Source organism: Camelus bactrianus, chromosome 1 (assembly GCF_048773025.1).
Source record: "Camelus bactrianus isolate YW-2024 breed Bactrian camel chromosome 1, ASM4877302v1, whole genome shotgun sequence".
NCBI classification, from domain to species: Eukaryota; Metazoa; Chordata; class Mammalia; order Artiodactyla; family Camelidae; genus Camelus; species Camelus bactrianus.
In genome coordinates, this window is record NC_133539.1 from 129271998 (window position 1) to 129292199 (window position 20202).

The 20202-nt window shown below is 42.4% G+C and overlaps 1 long non-coding RNA gene across 3 annotated transcripts in view; it reads right to left on the bottom strand.

Moving 5' to 3' along the window:
• Positions 1 to 20202, bottom strand: part of LOC141578904 (uncharacterized) — a 112204-nt gene that overhangs the window by 68867 nt on the left and 23135 nt on the right. For 2 of the 3 annotated variants that reach the window (XR_012509777.1, XR_012509776.1), the window contains exon 2: positions 9825 to 9948. This is a non-coding gene — a long non-coding RNA (uncharacterized LOC141578904). Of the gene's footprint in view, positions 1 to 9824; positions 9949 to 16617; positions 16787 to 20202 lie in introns of those variants that run through there. The other variant, XR_012509774.1, reaches the window with a different exon arrangement.

A 20202-nucleotide genomic window follows, 5' to 3' on the forward strand; every position in this document is an offset into this window, starting at 1 on the left:
GGGTTGGTTTCAGGAACCCCCCACCCTGGATACCATAATCCAAGGATGTTCGAGTCCCTTTACAATCAGCCATCTGGATCGATGAAGTGGAAATTACAGATATGGCGGGCCAACTCTACAGCCAACAGAATGAAAACATATTGTCACAAAAACTTGCACATCAATATTCATGGCAGTATCATTCAGAGTAGACAAAGGTTACAAACAATATCCATCCATCAATGAACGGATAAACAAAATTACCAAGAATAGGCCCACAAACTTTTGGTCATTGAATCTTTGACAAAGGAGGTGAGAACATACAATGGAGTAAAGACAGCCTCTTCAGCAAATGGTGTAGGGATAACTGGACAGCTGCATGTAAATGAATGAAGTTAGACTACTCCCTCACAGCATACACAAAAATAAATTCAAAATGGCTTAAAGACTTAAACACGTAGACAAGACACTATAAACGTCTTAGAAGAAAACATAGGCAAAATATCTGACATACATCTCAGCAATGTTCTCCTAGAGCAGTCTACTCAAGCAATAGAAATACAAGCAAAAATATACAAGTGGGATGTAATTAAACTTACAAGGTTTTGCACAGCAAAGGAAACAGTAAGCAAAACTAAAAGGCAACCTATGGAATGGGAGAAAATAGTTGCAATAAATGAGACTGACAAGGGCTTAATTCCCAGAATATATAACACCTTTTACACTTGATAAGAAAGAAAAACAAACAATTCAATTCAAAAATGGGCAGAAGGCCTAAAGAAGCTTTTCTCCAATGAAGACATACAAATGGCCAATAGGCACATGAAAAAATGCTCAATATCTTTATCAGAGAAATGCAAATCAAAACTGCAATCAAATATCACATCTCACCAGTCAGAATAGGCATCATTCAGAAGTTCACAAACAATAAATGCTGGAGAGGCTGTGGAGAATAGGGAACTCTCCTACACTGTGGTTGCAATTTGGTGGAGCCATTGTGGAAAACAGTACAGAGGTTCCTCAAAAGACAAAACATTGACCTCCCATATGACCCAGCAATCCCACTCCTGGGCAAATATCCAGAAGGAATCGTAATTCAAAAAGATACCTACACCCCAATATTCAGAGCAGCACTATTTACAATAGCAAGACATGGAAACAACCTAAATGTCCACTGACAGATGACTGGATAAAGAGGTTGTAGTATATTTGTACAATAGACTACTATTCAGCCATAAAAAAATAATAAAATAATGCCATTGTAGAAACATGAATGGACGTGGAGAATGTCATTCTAAGTGAAGTAAGCCAGAAAGAGAAAGAAAAATACCATATGAGATCGCTCACATGTGGAATCTAAAAAAACAAACAAACGAAAAGATAAACTTATCTACAGAACAGAAACAGACACAAAGACATAGAAACCAAACTATGGTTACCAGAGGGGAGAGGGTGTGGGAAGAAATAAATTGGGAGTTCAAGATTTGCAGATACTGAGTATGTATAGAGTAAACAGCAAGTTTATACTGTATAGCACAGGAGAATATATTTAATAACTTATAGTAACTTATGTTGAAAAAGAATATGAAAATGAATACATGTATGTTCCTATATAAATGAAGTGTTGTGCTGTACACAAGAAACTGATGCAAAATTATAAACTGACGCAACATTATAAACTGACTAGAATTCAATGAAAATATTTTTAAATAGAGAAAAAACGAAAAAAAAAAAAGAAAAAGGATATTATAAAACCAAAAGATTAAAGTACTGACTGAGGCTACAACATGGATGAACCTTGAAAGTTTATACTAAAATAAGCCAGACACAAAAGGGCAAACAGTGCCCTTTTAGGTGAACTGTATCTAAGCCTTTATTGTACTATTCCAGTAAATTTTCTGGAAGTTTGAACTCTCAAAATCAAAATAAAATGTATTATTCATTAAAAACCTAAAATGATTCCTCACAGGAGGGCTTTAATTATTAAATGCAGAAATGCATGTAAAGCTCCTGGAACAACACTTTGCACGTCCACACACAGTCACTGCTGTCACTGCCACTCAGAGGGTGGTGCCAGCGCTGATGAGGGCTGCCTCCAGGTGCTCCCCTGCAGAAAGGAGTGAGGGCCTGGGCTCTGACAGGAAGGGTGACCGGGAACATGGGTTAGACAGAGCCACGCCCCAGACTTTGTATTACCCAACTTTCTTATACAAACTGCTCCATGTAACATAAACACGCTACAGGGATGTATCTTACGACACAGGGAATATAGCCAATGTTTTACAATAACTATAAATGGAGCATAACAATAAAAATTGTGCAACTATTGTACACCTGAAACTTATATCATATTGTAAATCAGCTATAATTTTATAAAATGTTAAAAAATAATTTTAAAATGTTATCACTTCAGTATTCAATTCGGTTTTTAAGTAAATAATAAACAGCTTAGAATGTATAAAACATTTAAGTGTGATAAGTTTGTTTACATATTTATTTACTTTCAGCCTCCTGCTAAAAGAGAAATTAAACAATTTTTAACACAGCTTAACAACCATAACAACAAAAAGACAAAAGTTAGAGTGAAGAGAAAATGGAGATTCAATACTTAAATGAAACCAGGGGGAAGAAAACTCATAAAAACGAATGCCATGAAGTGAGGGTAAGTGTTAAAGGCCAACTAGAAATTCAGCCGTAAGATTCTTGGCAGCTAAAGCAAAAAGTAAAAGATGATGGGGCGGGTGGTAGAGCTCAGTGGTAGAGCATGTTCTTAGCGTGCACGGGGTCCCGGGTTCAACCGCCAGGGCCTCCTCTAACAGATAAATACACCTAATTACCTACCCCCCCAAAAGAGCCCCAATGAAAAGAAAAAGAGAAATTTCTTTCCTAAGAAAACCTGATGTTAAATTTAGATTAAATACTTGAAAAAAAAAAAAGAAAGAAAAATAGAAAAAGATGAGTGACACAAGCGATAATGCCCGTGAGATAAATCTGCGGTGGCTGCTGGCACGTCCCCATGTCCCACGTGGGAAAATCTGAAACATCCTTCTCACCACTCAGAGTCATCCTCAGCCCACCCCACCCCTCTCCCTGTTAAATGCAGGAGCACAGGCAGGGCCCGGCCTTTGCTCTCTCTGTGTCAACACAGTGAGACAGGATGGAAGGGACTAGAGCACAGCCATTCAATGAAGGCCACAGCAATTAACATCAAAATGGTGAAGGATTCAACCCCCAGTAGGCCTTGAGGCTCAGGATGAAGAGATTTTACTTCTAGCAGATCTTGAGCTTCATTATACACCAGTTGTAATAGTAACATGGTGAATAACACGCCCCAAGGCACCATGGCCATCCCAAGGCTAGCCACAAAAGGTCAAAGGGTGGGAAATGGCCAAATCCCTGGGAATCCCAGCCCCTTGCCCTTAGGCTGCTCCTTCTAATTATTAGCATATAAAACAACCAAGCCCATGAAAACCAGCAACACAGCGCCACCTCGCGGTCATCACTCTCTCTCCCTCTTCGGAGAAGGCCCACACTTTGTCTGTGGAGTGTGTACCTACTTTTAATCTGAGCACCCAACCCCCACACCTCGTGGAATTTCTCCTGCCTTTCAATGTGTCTCTGTGAATAAATCTACCTTTACTCAACAGTTGCTTTTGAAACCTTTCCTGCATGAAGCCAAGGACCCACGTCTGGTGGGGCACATTCCAGGGGCTCAACCAAAGCCTGGGACACAGCCCTTCCCATGCCCCACATATGTTTTCTTGTATCAACAGGACTGGGATGTGAAGGGAGCTCTGAGGCCCCAGCTAAGGGACAGAAGTAGCTCCCAGGACCAAAATGGCGGGCAGCCCCTCCCCCAGCAGGGGCCCTGAGGTTAGCCCGGTTCTCTGTGGTTCTCTGTTGTGCTGACTCCCCAGCCAGAGAGCGTTCTCCTAGGCCTGTCCCCACAAAACCCTTATCTCCAAAATGCAAGCACATCATGTCACAGTCCTCTTATTCAACCAGGAAATTTTCAGCCCACTTTTTCCTTCCCTAGTAAAGAATCTATCTGTCCTCCCTCCCATCCCACCACTTCTTTTTTGTGAGAACTCTGCACTCCCCATACACCATCCTGAACGCAGGTGCCTTGCTGGCTGGGACCGAGATATTTCAGTCTCACACAGCCTGCATCCTTTCACTTTCCCCTTTCTACCTTAAAAAGCCTTTCCTGAGTCTCCCACCCCTCTGATTCTGAACTTCACAAAGTGCTGAGGTTGCATGCAGTCACTGTGTGCATACCTCCCAGGTTTTGACTAGGTTTCCTTCACAAGATCTTCATTAAGGAGCTTCATCAAGAAGTTTAAAGAGTCTTTTCTTACATCGGAGTGGAGGAGCCTGCATAAAATTTAAATGGCCTTGAAGAGAGAGTAAACCAGGGACAGAGAGGTCATAGGTCTTAGTCAACAGTGTCACGAGGCAAAATGTTCTTCGAAGGCTCAGAGTGGCTTCTGAACACGGAGTCGGGAGGGAGGAGGTGCCAGGCTGTGAGTGGGATGAGTGACACTGGGTACGCTACCCCAGCTGGGGAAGTATTGGATTTTGTTCTAGTTTTCCAAAGAATTTCTTACCACCTTTTCTCTTATTGTCACATACCATTTCCTACGGATTAAGAAAATCAATGTCAGTCATTTGGGCCACTTGGTAGAAGCTACATGATGCCATTCACAGGGCTGGGATGTAACAGCCACACCAGTCTAGGTTGAAAGACCAGTAGGGGTATTTCCGAGGTAATCACGGGCATGCAGCAAACTCCCCAGCTTCAATTACCTCATCTCAAAAGTGGGGCCAATAAAACTACCAAGCAAAGTGCGTGATGATTATGGCCGACATCTGTTTACTAGGTAAGTGCCCGTGACAGCTGACACTGGATTAGGAATGAATATGATCAACGAGGCACAGTCAGCCTGGTTACATGCACCCTGCCTTCATGCCTTGGTGCAGGAGCTGAGTTTGTTTAGCTGAAATGAACGCCCCCAGAGCAGCCCTGAAGGGAAAGCTCCCAGCTCTGCACGGCGAGGCGTGTTCCTTTCCTTCTCTGAGCTGATAACAGTTTGCAGTCGTCTGTTTTTACATTTATCCCTTTAGTACCTGCCTCCCCTCCGGAGTTTTTGCTTAAGCAGAACAGGTCCAGGTTTGTGTTGCTGCCTGCCGGATATTCTGGGCTGGGAGACAGGCGACTCCACGTCTGGCTCTGGTGCTGAACGGAGAGGGCAAAAATCCCAGGGGCCCATGCTGAACAGAGGCCCCTGCACCCAAAATTATGGTCTGACTTTGGGCAAATTACACCGTCTTCTTTACCCTAAGATTCCTCATCTGTTCATGAAAATAACTGCCCATGGCATGTAGAGTTTCAAGGATTAAAGGAAATCACCGAATTCACAACCTATTCAAGCGGCTACCAGTACGTCCTCAACAGGCACATGCTACCTTTACGGCTGTAACACACGCTAAGCGGGGCGGAAGGACACAGTAAACACTGCTAAGTGCCTTTTAAGTGTTTCATGTGTGTTATAATACTGTTTAAAACTTACAACAAACCCAGGAAGAAACGAATATTATAATGCATATTTCACAGATTCACCAACAGTTTAATGGAGGTTACACTCTAGTCCAAGGTCCTTTGGTGAGGAAATGGCGATTTAAACCTGAATCTGAGCCCAGGCCTGGGCTACACCTCTCTCCAATCCACCTCACCACTTGCCTATGAAATCCACCTGTCCAATACACGTTTGCACAGGTCAGCTCTTAAATGCAAAGTGTGCCACCGTTTGTCAATGTTTGTTAATTACCATAAAGTGCTCTCAGAAACCGCTACAGAAAAGACAGGTTGACCCACATCCCTGCCAACAAAGAAGAGATATTCTGCCTTGCGTTCTCCTGTAATGTGCAGAAACCCTTCCCTACACCACCAAATTCAAATGTATGCTTCCTCCATGTTTATGTTTGCACACGGCTTATTAAAGTAGAAGGTACCTGCAGTAATTCCATCTCGTTTCCTTTGCAAGATTCCAGATTATCCACAATCAGTCTGTGAATGAAAATACTACAATGTGAATTAAAATACTACAACCATTTCAGTAAACAAAGAATGCTGAAACCAAGTCATCAAGGCTGCCGCCACCCCCCAGCGCGGACAGACCTGAAGCCCAGCCTATACAGCCACTCACAATGCTGCCCTCTGAACAGACTGAGAATAAGAAGACAGGATAATTGCCCTAGATAGCTAGGTGCTTGTCTAAAGAATGAATCCAGTGAGGTCAAATGATACATACAAAGGCACTAAATTCTTTAACTTGAGATGCCTGGATTTCTTTAGATAAAAAGCAATCTTTTATTGTTCCAACTCCCTGGTCTTTGTTGTAAAGCTCCTATATAATCCTAGTTCCTCCCCTACTTCTTGGGAGCAGTCCCTCAGACAGATTTGAAGACTGTCATCCCGCCTCGAGTCCTCCCGCCTAATAAAGTGTAACTCTAAACTTTCAGGCTACACATTTCTTTCAGTCGACAAGTCCCAGAATAGACACAACTCATCAATTCTGTAATGGAACACACTGGATCAGGAACCAAAAGCGTGTTCTAGTCCAGAAAAACTACGGGTCCCTCTTTCTTTCTGTCATTATACAATCCCACCAGAACTCATTAATTTGCTGTCTGCTCATCTGGCAACCAAACTCAGAGAAGAGTCAACTCAGCAGAGTGCTCTACTCGGGAGAACACCCCGCAGCAGCACTGCAGGCTACCTGCCCTCCCGCACGCTCTGCCGACCCCTAGTGTCCTCCGTGGAGACCAGGCCAACAGAGGTGTTCCCAACAGCTGCAAAGTCCCACAGATTAAATAAAAGCATTATATTTTCTACGATATGTTATGTATATTACCATTTCTGAAAACAGCTTTGCCAGAAGCCCAAATTTTCCACATTAATCTGCATAGGCAATTCCGGCCCCCAAGGGAAAACAAGTCTTATGACGATGCTAAGGCCTCCAAAGTCCTCTCCAGGACCATCAACCAAACTGCCTGCAGGCCTACAGCTGCAGGCGGCTACATGTCTGTTTTTAAAGCAACCCCTTCCTGCCCTCGGGCGCTACAAAGTCCCTCTATGCCCTCCCATCTCAGGGTAAGAGCAGCCACTGCAGAAACTTGCAGGGCAGCACTGACAGGACTGGACACAGAGGATCAGAGCTAAACTAAGCCTTCTGATGACACGAGCTTGTCACTGTGTCATTTTACAGATGAAGGTATATATAGAGAGGTGGGGTGATCTTGCTCAAAGTCACACAGCTAATAAGTTGCGAAGTCTATAACTCAGCTCCACCCTCTGGCGTGACGCTCCAGCTGGGACACCCACAGGGTTCTCTCGTGCCTGCCTGACCAGTCCTTTTCTGTCACTCATAACCCACCACAGTGTCTGACCCTAGCCTGACTTTTCAGCCTCATCTCCCTCTAGTTTCTCAGGAACAAGGCTGCTCGGGCCACTGTGTGACTTCCGGCTTCCCAAACCCTCAGTGCTCAGGGTGGTCTTGCCTGTGCAACCAGCACCCTGCTCAGAGGCTCTTCCTTCCCTGCAGGAGGACGTTTCCACTCTCCGCAGGGACACCCCCTCTGGGAAGCGCTCTTCTCCCCTTCAGCACGGCAGGTGTCCGAGGCCACATCCCGAGCTGCCCCATTAGGACTGCCTGTGCCCAGGTCTGCTAGTCAGACCAGCAGCCTCAGAGCCAGGGATTATGCCCGGGTCTCCCTGCAAACCTACTGCCCGCCTCACAGCCCCCAGCCAGTAGGTCACCTGGAAGTCACAGCAAGTGCCCCACCCAATCCCGAAATCTCTTCATTTGCCAGCACCGCTGATGACTGGTCTCCAAAGTTTGGTCAGTTTCACACAAAACAGCAGCTTCCACTGAAGCTGAGGGTTTTCACTTCTGCTCCCCATCCTTAATGGAAACGTCAAGGGAAACCAAAAGACCTTTTCTCAACCCTTTTCTGATGACACATTCCCACCCACATTACTCACATGCTCAAGAGTTTTGGGTCCACGTGATTTCGTTTCCCTTATGCTAAGTCGCTCAAAACACTGCAGGATTCTTTCTCTTTTGAGAGTATTTGTTTGTACTGAGTTTATTGACTTTAATCTCTTTTTGTCTCTCTCTTAAGTGTCCCTAGCAGTTGCCACTTCTTAGCCCCTTCAGCAGCCTCCCTCCCATCATCTAGTCTAGGAAATCATCTGTGATGAGGGGCCCGGGGGCAGTCACAGAAGATGGAACAAAGGTACAGAGAGGCTACATAATTTGCCCGAGAAGATCAGCTTCAAGCCCCAAAACTGTGTGTCACGTCCCTCTGTTTAACACTTATGCTAAAACTAGTTAACTTTTTATAGATTATGGTTATAAACAGATGAGGTATCAAAATACATAGAAGGACACACATCAACTCTAAGATGTTTATTAACTCCACTATTTTGTTTCTATTTATTTTATTTCTATTAAAAAATATTAGGAACCTCTGCAGTCAATATAACAAAATGTTAATGGGTGTTAAATCCAGAATATAGAGGCGTAAGTGTATCATTACTCATAATTATTTGTATGCTCACAAGACAAAATGATTTGAACGTCTCTCTCCCCTCCCCCTACTCGCTACTGGCTCTCACCTGAGCTCCCAGACCACACATATAACAGCCTTTCACTTTATCCACAGCTGAACTCATCAGCGTTCCCCCAAAGCTCCCTCTGCAGCTTTCCCTGCTCAGAGCACAGCAGGACCATCATTTACCTCATTAATCCACCCAGAAACCTGGGCCTTACTCCATCCTACCTTCACAGACATCATTCATCCTTTCCTTTTTACCATCTAAACATGCCTAAAATCTGTTCGTTTTTTCCCGGTGACTGTCCCACTGACTGTCCCACCGCTCAGGTAGAAGCCACCAACACTGCCCACCTGGACTCACGAGTCTCCCAAGTGGCCTTCCAGCTGCTCTCCCCTACTTGAGACAAATTGGATTTTGTCACTCCCGTTCTTTTATGACTCTTTTCAAACCTAGTGTTCTTAGAAGAAACTCCAAGTTCTTCACATGGTGAAGGTGTTTGCCATGAAACTGTCAGCTCAGGGAGGGCAGGACCCCCCTCCTCCTTGGCCCTCCTCTTTCCCTAAGCCCCGCCCTCTCCCTCGGCCCCGCCCTCTGGCACAGCGCTGGCTCAGGAGGACCTGCTGAGCTACACCATCCTGTATTCTAACCCTGGTGTTCAATTCTTAGCAAATTGCTTCACTTATCCATACAAATCCAAGGTAGATTAGAAAGATTTTAGATGTTGAGCTAGACTATTGATTTGGGGATTTTGCACTAGCAACCTGCAATTACATGTTCTAATGATTCTGTCTTCTTAAAACAACACCCAGATTTAAGGAGTTATTTGTGGAATGTCTTCGGAGTAAAAGGGACTGTACTTTTACAGACTTTATGTTGTATAACATGAACAACACGGACAGGGTCACAAATGGAACTGCCTCACAAGTGACAGAAGACAGGTGAGAGGCACAAAGCAACAGGTCGCAAAGACGGTAAGAGCAAATTTGTTTTGCCAACCCCCCCAAAAATGCCTGAAAGAACCAAAAATTCTGAATTTTGAAAGTAAAAGATTATCATATAGTGAAATAAAATAAATAATCCTCTTCATCAGGGTTTCAAAATCTGACTCCAGATTTTTTAGCAGGCCATACTGAATCCTAGCACAGAAAAATCAGATGGACTAGTGGTGAGTAAGTTCCAGGAAAACTGCAGTAATTCCTCCACTTGTGTAAGGACATACACTCACCTGCCGAAGGTGAATGTAGACTGCATTCTGGAGAAATTCGGAAGCTTCCAGGCTCCGCTTCTGGATGCCGAGGACACGGACAGCTTGGAAGCATGCTTCTAACTCAGTCACCGGAATTCTTACACTGCAGGGGGAAAAGGAGGCCCTCAGTCGATAGCAGAGATGTTCCTGTCGTGTATCACAGGCCGTGCCTCAGGGACTCAGTGCCTTGCAGCAGCCCGGCCCCAGGCGAGGACCCGAAGCGTGGCCCACCGAAGCAGGAGGTGCACTGTGCTTGAGAAATCCCATCCCCGATGGGGGCAAGAGGGGCTGGTGGGGTTGAGTGAACCTATAAATGCCCACAGAAATATGCCTGCATTCATTCAAGTGATACAAGCAACAGTAGCAGGCTATTTAACAAAATTTCAATTTTCAGTGGAAATTTTGCCATTCCTTTCCGCTTGTTTCCTGCACTCTGAAACAGGCTTAGGCTCTCTCACACCTGCAGCTCTGAAGCAATAGTTGTGAAGTCATTTTACTTTGCTGCAAGTGTCCTCGCTCCCCGTGTCACTGTGTCTGTCCTCTCTTAACACAGTCGGATATCTTCCTGGATCTCTATCTGAGTTCCTTTCTCCTCTTCCTCAGATCCTGAGATAAAGGACAAGTGAAGACACATGAACAGAAAAGGCACTGTGGACTTGACCGAAATCTACAGTGACCCCTAGGTGAGTGCTGCCCACCCCTTACCTTCGATTCTCAAGGTTCTGCACAGGGTGACATCCAGCCCAGAGAGGTGGCCCAATTAAAAGCTATGTGGCTTGGGCATGTTGACAGGTGCAGGAGCTGGTTCCGGTGCCAGGCCCCTCCCCACGTCTGCTCCCCTCTCCCCCGAAGCCCCGCTGCCAAGCACTCAGGCTCCGTGATCTTATGTCCTTCTCTTCTACTCTACTCCAAACCCTTTTACTTTTCCTTTTTTCCCTAATTATCCCCAGCTGGAGTGATTTTTCAATCGCAGTATCTAAAAAATTTCCTGCAGCCGAAAATGAGGTCTCCAGATATCAATGCCCATATGCTGCCTCCTGAAGAGAGCCGCTGGCTAGGGGACCCTCACCAACACTCACGGGGCATCAGACATGTTCCAGGGTCGGCCACCCCCAACAAGAGTTTGCTGTGACCCCTATGCCCGCACAGCATCCCTGCTCACAAAAATATAGTTGGCCCACTTATCGGTTATTAAGAAGCAAAAATACAAAATTGCTCATGTTTCTTACTAAAATTATCTATGAAGCGGAAAAGGGAATTGTAATAGAAAAGAACAATTTTGACCCCATGTTAGGTCTGTTCCTTTGGCTTTAAACCTGTGTCCTGTTTTCTAGGCTCAGACTTGCTATCTCTGCAACATTTGTAAAAGAAAGTTGCCTTTAGACTGAAATATCCAGGACAGCCTCTTCTCCTGGCCGTGATCTTGAAGGATGCTAACTAATCTGCACTTATGTAGAGATGGCAAGTTGCAAAATAGAGAATAACTTTGTTTTACTTTTGGAGGTATTACAATGGCAACATGATTTGATCCACATGGACAGCTGCAAGAACAGCGGATTCAAAGGACAAGCAATTCATACAACAAGAAGTTTCCAACAACCAACTGCAGCCCCACCCCTTTTTAGTATAAAAGGAGACTCAATTCTGACTTGGGGAAGATGGTTCTTCAGGACATCAGTCTGCCATCTTCTGGGTCTGCCAGCTTTGCAAATAAAGTCACTATTCCTTGCTCCAACACCTCATCTCCCAGTTTATTGGCCTGTCATTTGGTGAGCAGAATGAGTTTGGACTCGGTAACAAAATGACTGCATTGGAGGTAGTATGTCTCCACTCTTTCCTCGTTTCCAATATGTAACATGCACATTATTTATGATCTAGTGCAAATAATTCATCAAAGACAACCGCAAAAAGAAACTATACTCACCCAGCTATCAACACTGAAGTCAAAACCTGTCAATTTTATATGCTGTTTAAGAACACAACCGAAAAACCTAACATAGGGAGTCGATTACACGGAAATAAAATTATTTCTACTCCTTCAAAACTTTTTCTTTTCTTTTCTATTTTATTTTGTTTTGTTTATTGAAAAGAAAATAAAAGTCAAATCATTTTATTTCACGTATTTTTGTTATAGCTACATACTTTAAATACTACAAAAAGACTTATATTGCAATAAAAAATTGTTCATATATTAGTATAAAGATATATACACAATCAATGGGGATTAGGAAAAGAATGGACATTTACTAAAAATCCACTGCAATCCAGTCTTTTACAAGCATATCATGGAATATAAGCTCTATTATCCAGGGAGCCTCACCCACATTCTCACTACTGAGTCCCTTAGTAATCAACCACTAGGTCACCAGCATAGAACCATGTGATCAGTATTTTAGGAATAAATGAGGGAATTAGCTCATTCAATTCTAAAACAAAAACCCTAAAATAAATACTGAACTTATTTACGGATAAAGAAAATTTGTCCCCAAAAAAGTAAAGTTTCTTCCTCAAGGTCACAAAGCTAATAACTGGTAAAGGTAAGATTTGAACTCATCTGCCTGATTCTAAAAACTAAGGTGGAAATCCCATTCGACTGGGGAGTGTCCAGCTGCACAGCCTATCACCCTATCTTTGTTCAGAGCTGGCCTTAGACAGCCTGAGACAGCACCCCATTCCTGTGGAACTCGAGGGCAAATGATAACAATAAGGATTTTATATCCAGCAGTTTCTAAGATCTCATGTATATAAACTGTCAGCAGGTCAGCAGAAAATCTCTGGGAAACATGAGTGGGTCCAGACCTTTTTGCTGATTAGAAACTCAATCTATCAGGATAGAGTGACCTTCCCATGAGAGGCCACATGGACATAAACTAAAGGCAGCTGAAGAATGGAAACTAGCAAGACCCCGGAACTCAAGTAAGGATCCCTGCCATCCCCCACCCAGTTGCCTCTTCATCCGCGTGGACATGAAGACAGAAGACCCGGGTTCTTGTCCAAGTTACACTATCATGGATTCTCACCCATAAAAAGGTACGACTCTATGCTGTCGTAAGTCCTTTCCAACTCAAATATGATGACACCAATATCTCAGCAGAATATCTATGTCTCCACTTCCCCTCTTCTAATAGGAGTCTATTTCTGTGGACACAAAGCAGAAATCCAATTTAAAAAACCATGCAAGAAGCCAGGCGAATTTCTGCTTAAGAGACTTTGCTCTCACGCTCAGTGAATGAAAACTCAGAAAAAGTGGTCCTTCTCCCTCAGCAAATGGGAGGTAGCCTGATTTTGTGTGTGTGTGTGTGTGTGTGTGTGTGTGTGTGTGTGTGTGTAAATCAAATATAATCATGTCTGGGATGTGTACAGATTATTTTTAATTTCACTGTAATTTCATGGGGATGAGCCAACATTTAAAGTAATTTGAATCTAGTGTTCTCAGTCTCAGTCTCTTTTGGTGGAGGAGGTGAAAGGGGAGAGTAAAGGAGGAAAGAGGTAAATGAAACAAAGAAGTAAGAATACTGCTAGGGAAAGGCAAGACGTTAATTTTGTTCCTCATTGCATCACAACAAATTAGGGACTGGCTTTCCCCCGATGTCTTATCGAGCACTGAGTTGCAGAAGAAGAGGCGACAACCCATTTCTCACTGAGATTGTGGCTGTACGTGGCATCTTATAGACACAAATCATTTACACTGATCAAACACTCTAGCAGCAGGCCGTAATTCTCCTGTTTTGAGAGACAAGAAAACAGGAGTTCAAAGAGGATGTATAACTTGACAAAATTCAGAGGACCAGTAAACTAAAGAGGATGAATTCAAACTCAGATCTGAATGCAGAGTCTGCTCTTCCCACTCCCAGGACTGGAAAATCCTTAACACACAGGCTCCCCAGCTCCCCTGCAGTGTTCCTGGCGCCAAGCATTTCCCATGGTAATGTTAGCCAGTTCTCACAGACACAGCGCTCTGTGCAGCCAATGACCTCCATCGGACCTTGATCATCTACCTGCCACGCCCACTAGGCTTCACCATACAGGCAGGAGAGCTGGCTTTCAAGTGCATACAAAGCCACCCCCGGTCTAACCTGGGCTCTTCTGTGGCTTCTCCAGCCTAAAGGCAGCCATGAAACTGCTCACAGTCTGTACATGAGCCACACTACCTCTCTCCATCTGTCTCCCCACCTATACTACTACTTAGCTATGACCATTTTGAAAATCTTGGAAACAAATTTTTAAAAACAGAAAAGAAAGGATTCTGGAACAAGTGCTTAATACTTACAATTTTAAATGACAAGTTACAAATTGAGTATTGACAAACAGAATCTTCCTTTCTAAATGTCAGTTTTAAGCATTTAAATATATAATAGCAAAAAATTCTCACAAAATTAACAAAAACATAAACAATAAACTGGAATAAATTCAAAAATAATGCCCATGTTCTAAATGGAGAAACTTCAGGACTATACTGAGTGTTAAAGTAAGTGGTATGAATGTAGAGACATAAACATATTGCATGGAGGAAAGCAGTTTTGTAAAGATGTATGTTCTCCTAAGAATAATACAAAACTTACTAAAAACTCCCATGAAAATTCCAATCTGATTTTTTTAACTTGAACAAAATATTTTGGAACCCTTCAGGAATAATAAAGTCATAATAGTAGACAAGAAAATTTGGGATGGATGAAAAGAATAAAAAAAAAATCAGATTGCCAGTGATTAAATAAATTTTTACAATATGTAAGATATGGTGCTGGAGTAAGGAAGGGAGATTGACAGAAAGGAACCATGAGTTCAAAAAGAGACTCTAGTGTATGTAATTATTTTGTACAGATGGGATTTCAAATCAAAGAGAAAAGTATGAATTCAATAATTGTCCTGGGACAATCAGAATCACCTAGAAAGAATAAATTCTATTCCTGTCATAATGACCACAAGATAAATTGCACATAGTGATGTAAATATTAAAAAGTACTAATAACAGCAAATACAACCCTTTGCTCTTATTAACTCAACTTCTCCTCACTATAACAAGTACTATTATAATCACCACGTTAGAGATTAAAAAAACTTACAGAAGAGATTTATTCCATTATAAGGAAGTATTTCTAAGAATGTCAAAGATAAAACCCACAAGGAAGACATTTACTATCTTAAGAGTAGTTTGAGCCACAACAAGAATAAAAAACTTTCTGAACAAAATGAAAGGAAAGAAATGACAAGAAAAAGCTCTGTGATACATGTTGATGAAGTCACGAAGTAAATTTTCATAACATACAAAGAGCTGTCACAAAGCAACAAGAAGCTCCCTCACTTAAATGTTTGCAAAGGACAAAATGAATCATTCATTTTAAAAAATTCAAAAGGCTAATGAGTGAAAAAAGCTCAAAATTTCACTGGTCATGAAATGCAAACTAAAACGATGAAAAAGCACTTTTGCTTATCATATTGGCGAATATTTTTAAGATATTCTAGTTAGTGTCCATCTGTTGGAGAACAAATCATGAGCGACTTTTTCAGAGGATGACATATCAATGGATATGTAAACTCTGAAAAACGTACATACACACTGACTCAACTCCACTTCTAGGAATCGTTTCCTTTAGAAAAAAAAACAATCAGTCCAAACAGATGTATCCATCAGGGCATTTACACAGCACTGTTTACAAAGGTGGGAAGAAAAACTGAAGTGAAATAATATCCAGCGATAGAGAATTGGTTACATAAGTAATTGTGCATTTTTTCATTCCCCAATGGAGAAGGAATTTCTAGAGTCACTTGAAAGGAGTCTGTGATGAATGTAAGTGTCACATCCAGGGACTAAATTTCCAGAAGCCTTAACTAAAGGAATATACATACAAGATCACAGGAATGTCTGTACAAGAAGGATGCAAGTCAAACATTCTTTCTGACAGTGGAAAGTGGAGAAAACTTAACTGTCCACCATTAAGACAATGTTACGGTAAATCAAGGCGAGCTGCGGGCGCTGAGGGAGCCGGCGTTTCACCGTGGTCCAGGGCCTTGTCCACAGCACTCTCCCACCAAATGTGTCCGTGGACAAGAGACGACACCCGCACATCAGGAGACCCCTCCAATCTATCTGAAAGGACCGGGTGAGTCTGGAGTGGGAGGACGTCTATGATATACCCCTGAGTGAATAAAGCGAGCTGCAGAAAAACATATAGTATGGTCTCATTCTTAAATAAAGCATATATACACACACCTATACATTGATTTCTCATATGTGTATATATATGTATCTCATAGGCATAAAGGTCATGAAATATATATACCAAATTTTCCACAGCTTTTACTCTCAGGAAATAATGGGAAGTGAGTTAGGGGCCTTCCTGTACCACCACAGTTCTCTTTTCAGTATTTCAGTTAAGTATACTTGGAATTTAAATGTTTATTTAAGTCCGAAGTAAAATGGACGATGCATTCCTTAAGACAGAATGCTACACTGGTCATTAAAAATCATGCCAGGGGAGATAGAATATTGTAGAAAAACATGTAATAAGCCGAATGGAAAATGGAGATTTCCGCACAGTAAACAGGGACAGAGTGCTCACTGGTTTTTATGACAGAGCTGATACACACTGACGAAAAGAACAGAAAATAAATGTTAAATTGTTAATTATTATCTCTGAGTAGCGGGACCAGGATAGACTCTTTTGCCCCTTTTTTCAGACTTATTATATTAAATGCAAATTATTTTTCATCTGAAAAAATCATTTTTAGGCGTGTAGTACCACGCATTGGGGAATAATACATGAATACTTACAGAAACAAGTAACTAGGAGACACCGCAGCAGCACTACACAATGTAGAACGGGCGATCCTGATTAACATGGTGCAGTTACATAAGGACCCACAAAGTGAGAGCACCTGCTGTAACAGGGCGTCGCCCCCTTCTATTTGTCAGTTGTGTCTTCAGGTCTGAGGCAGTTCTGAGCACGGCCAGTGTCAGTGCTGGTGTCTGGATGGATGCTACTGGAGGTGAGGGCACCTGCAAGTGGAGAGGAAGAACAGAAACCATCCTCTGCCTTTTCTGTCTTGTTTCTTTGTTACTTTAAAAGAGAGGAATAAATAAGATAAACTGTGTATCTTCCCTACAGAAATTTCAGTAATGAAACCGTTTTTAAAGTCTTCACAGCTTATATTCTGCCTATAACTGTCTTTTCAACAAAGCATCATATTTATTAAATGTGAATTGACTCAGTTAATTAACTCCCTGTTGAAACATTCTAGTAAAGAACATGAAATGCCGTATGTAAAAGAACCACACCTGCAGTGACTAGCACAGCTGTCTTGACGGCAGTGTATTCAGCCCGCACCATCCTGTGGTCCTGAGCTCCTGATGCTGGTAAGAGAGCACGCTGCCGCCTCAGATGGAGAGATACTGTGAAAGAGTTTGAACTCTACAGTACTGACAAAACATAACTGACAAATCCCAGGTTCCTTTGAGGCTGTCATTTTCTGTTTCTGGCCAACCCCCGTCAATGAGCAGAACCACCCCATTCCCGAGCCATGGGAATCATGTGGGAAGCAGTTTTGGAGAAATTTCCAGGTATAGAATGTAACAAACTATACATAGATCTCTGAAAAAAGAAAAGATGCAATATTCTGATTTTGGAAGAAACTCAAAATATTCTCCTAAGCCTTAGTAGCTGGAAAGGCTGGGCATCTCCTAAGCCACTTATTTATTTCGCAGCCAGTGAGCATCTCCCACAAACCCTGTTTCCCTGTGTCTGCTGGGAGCCTCAGGCACACTGTTGCTGTCGATCTTATAAGTCACAGGCCTGAGGCGTGTGTCTCACGCCTGCAACTCTCACACAGGCTCGCCTCCTAGCCTCACTGTCTGAACTTGGCCCCATTTTCTCACCTGTTTATTTGGTATCTGTTCTTCTGTAAGCTGCCTGAAATGCTTTTTGGAACATGTCAGAAGATTCAGTGGGTAGATAAATGGACAGATGGACAGGTGAGAAATGGGCAGACAGACAGAGTGACTCCAAGAAAAGGGGAACAAAGAAAATTTCCTATGCAGAACCCTCTTCTAGTCAGGGAAGAAAACCACCACGGAGAAGTGTGAAGAGGCAGGTGGCTTAGGACTGTTTCCTGGATTCCATGAAAAGTCACACCAAGAGAGAGGGTAGAACTATAAATAATAAAAGAAAAAAGCATGCATGCTTGAAAAATATATCTACAATATGTACTTTCTAAAGAATAGATTCAAATCAGCACGGCCCAATAACACAATCCTTGGGTATTTACAGAAGTGAGAATCCCATCTCCAAACCACAAGGCATCCCTTCGGAGCACTAAGAGTCTACACGGGACGGTCTTAAAGCCGTAATCACAAAAGCTATGCTATCCTGCCCTTACGAGGAATGAGCAGCTGTGCTCGGGCTGCCCACGCGCCATTTACACCCCACAGCACCTCTAAGGGGGAGGGACGCCTAGCAAGCCCGTCTTTGCAGGACAGCAAACAAGTCCGGGAGAAGCTAATCTGACCTAACATTTCTCCATATCTCAGGACTGGTCACTCCAGAGCAGGACTCGAACTCGGACCCACATGTGTAATCACGTTACTACCGTGCTTTGTGTGCTTTTTGTGTGTATAATACATTTGTTTCTGGCATGAAAGGATATTTAATAAATGATCGGTTGTCCTGTCTATCTCATTAGCTCACAATCAATGTTTATATTGTTGAATTGTACTCTTTTTCCCTGGAGAAAGGAATGGAACGAGAGGGTGTTAGAATGAGGTGGGGCTCCATTCTTTATCTGGTACCTCATCTCATCCAAGTCCCCAACCAGGGAGAAGGAGCAAATGTTCTCTTCATCTTTTAAAGAGAGGGCTCCACTGATGGTGACTTAACTCCAAAACCAAGTCTGGGGAAAGGGCACATTCAGCAACCAGAGCAGTATCACCTGTAGGAAGGCGAAAACAGCTCACGGGAGGGCTCAGGGGGTCAGCCTGATTTAATTTCAATCGATAAAACAGCAACACACTCTAAAAATACTAGCATGCAATCGATTGGCTCTTTCTGGACATCTAGCAATTTTCCACAGCCCACATGTAAAATGATCGTGAACCAGTGAAAGGTAGTGTCTACAGACAAGAAAAATCAATGCCACAGGTAGACTGAAACCCAGGCTGCAGGAAAGGAAGAGAAAGGGCATAGTAAAGAAGTGGGGAAAGGCTGGGGAAATAAAATCATCACAAGGACTCTCAAGCATCATCCAACAATCATACAATCATTCAAGAGAGAGAGAGAGTTACTGAGGTCCTATTCTGTGCAAGATTGTAGAGCGGGTGAAGCAAGTGCGCAGTGACCATTGTGGCAGCAAGTGGCGGGGCTCAAATACACTTCTGATTCTGGTACCTTGCACACTTGTCCTCAGTATAAAGGCAAAAAACAAAAAGTAAAATAAAACTCTGTAAACTCAAAGCATTGTTGAAAAAAAAATTAAAGAAGACCTAAATAACTGGACAGACACACCACGCATATTCCTGGATCAGAAGTCAGAGCTCTTGGAATGGCAGTGCTCCTCAAAGCGATCTGTATATTCAACGTGGTCTCGATCACAATCCCAGCGGGCTTCTCTGCAGAAACTGACTAGCTGCTGCTACAATTCATATGGGAATTCAAGGGTCTCAGTAACCAAATCGTACTTGAAAAAGAAGAACAATTTAAGAGGACTTGTAATTCTCAATTTCAATCCTTACAACTGTATCTCCAGGTGAGATTAGAGGCCATTGTGAAGTTATTACTGTGTTTATCCTTATTTTCTAAATTCTCTACAATGAATATAACTGTTACAATAAAAAGAATAAAAAGTAAAGTTTCTTTTAAAATATACACACCGATTCACTCATTGGGAAAAAAATATTTTAACTATAAAGAGGTAAACAAATATCTAGTGAAAAAGGACTACTTAAAAACAAGAGTGTATTTACATTTTTCATTAATTGAAAACTGAAAAGCACAAACACATCAAGTTTCTAGGGAGACCGATGCAACAAATTATTTTCAAAAATTCTAATTGAACAATGAAAACTCAAGAAAGGGAAAATTGTGATTGACACCCAAGTGCAAACACATGGAAAGCAAAGGCCTAGAAATCACAGTTCCTTTAACTCTGATACTAACACAAGAGAAGAGGAAATTCCTCACTAAGGGGACAGTGGAATCCCATGCATAAGACAGCATACACAGTACAAACTGCACTAGAATCTGAGGTGATTTTCTTAGAAGAATTCCAAAGTTACAACATTGCTGAAAAACTATAAAAACACTGACAGACAGAATAAAACACACAGTCATATATATTATATAGAAACATATGAAGTCTACTCCCATGT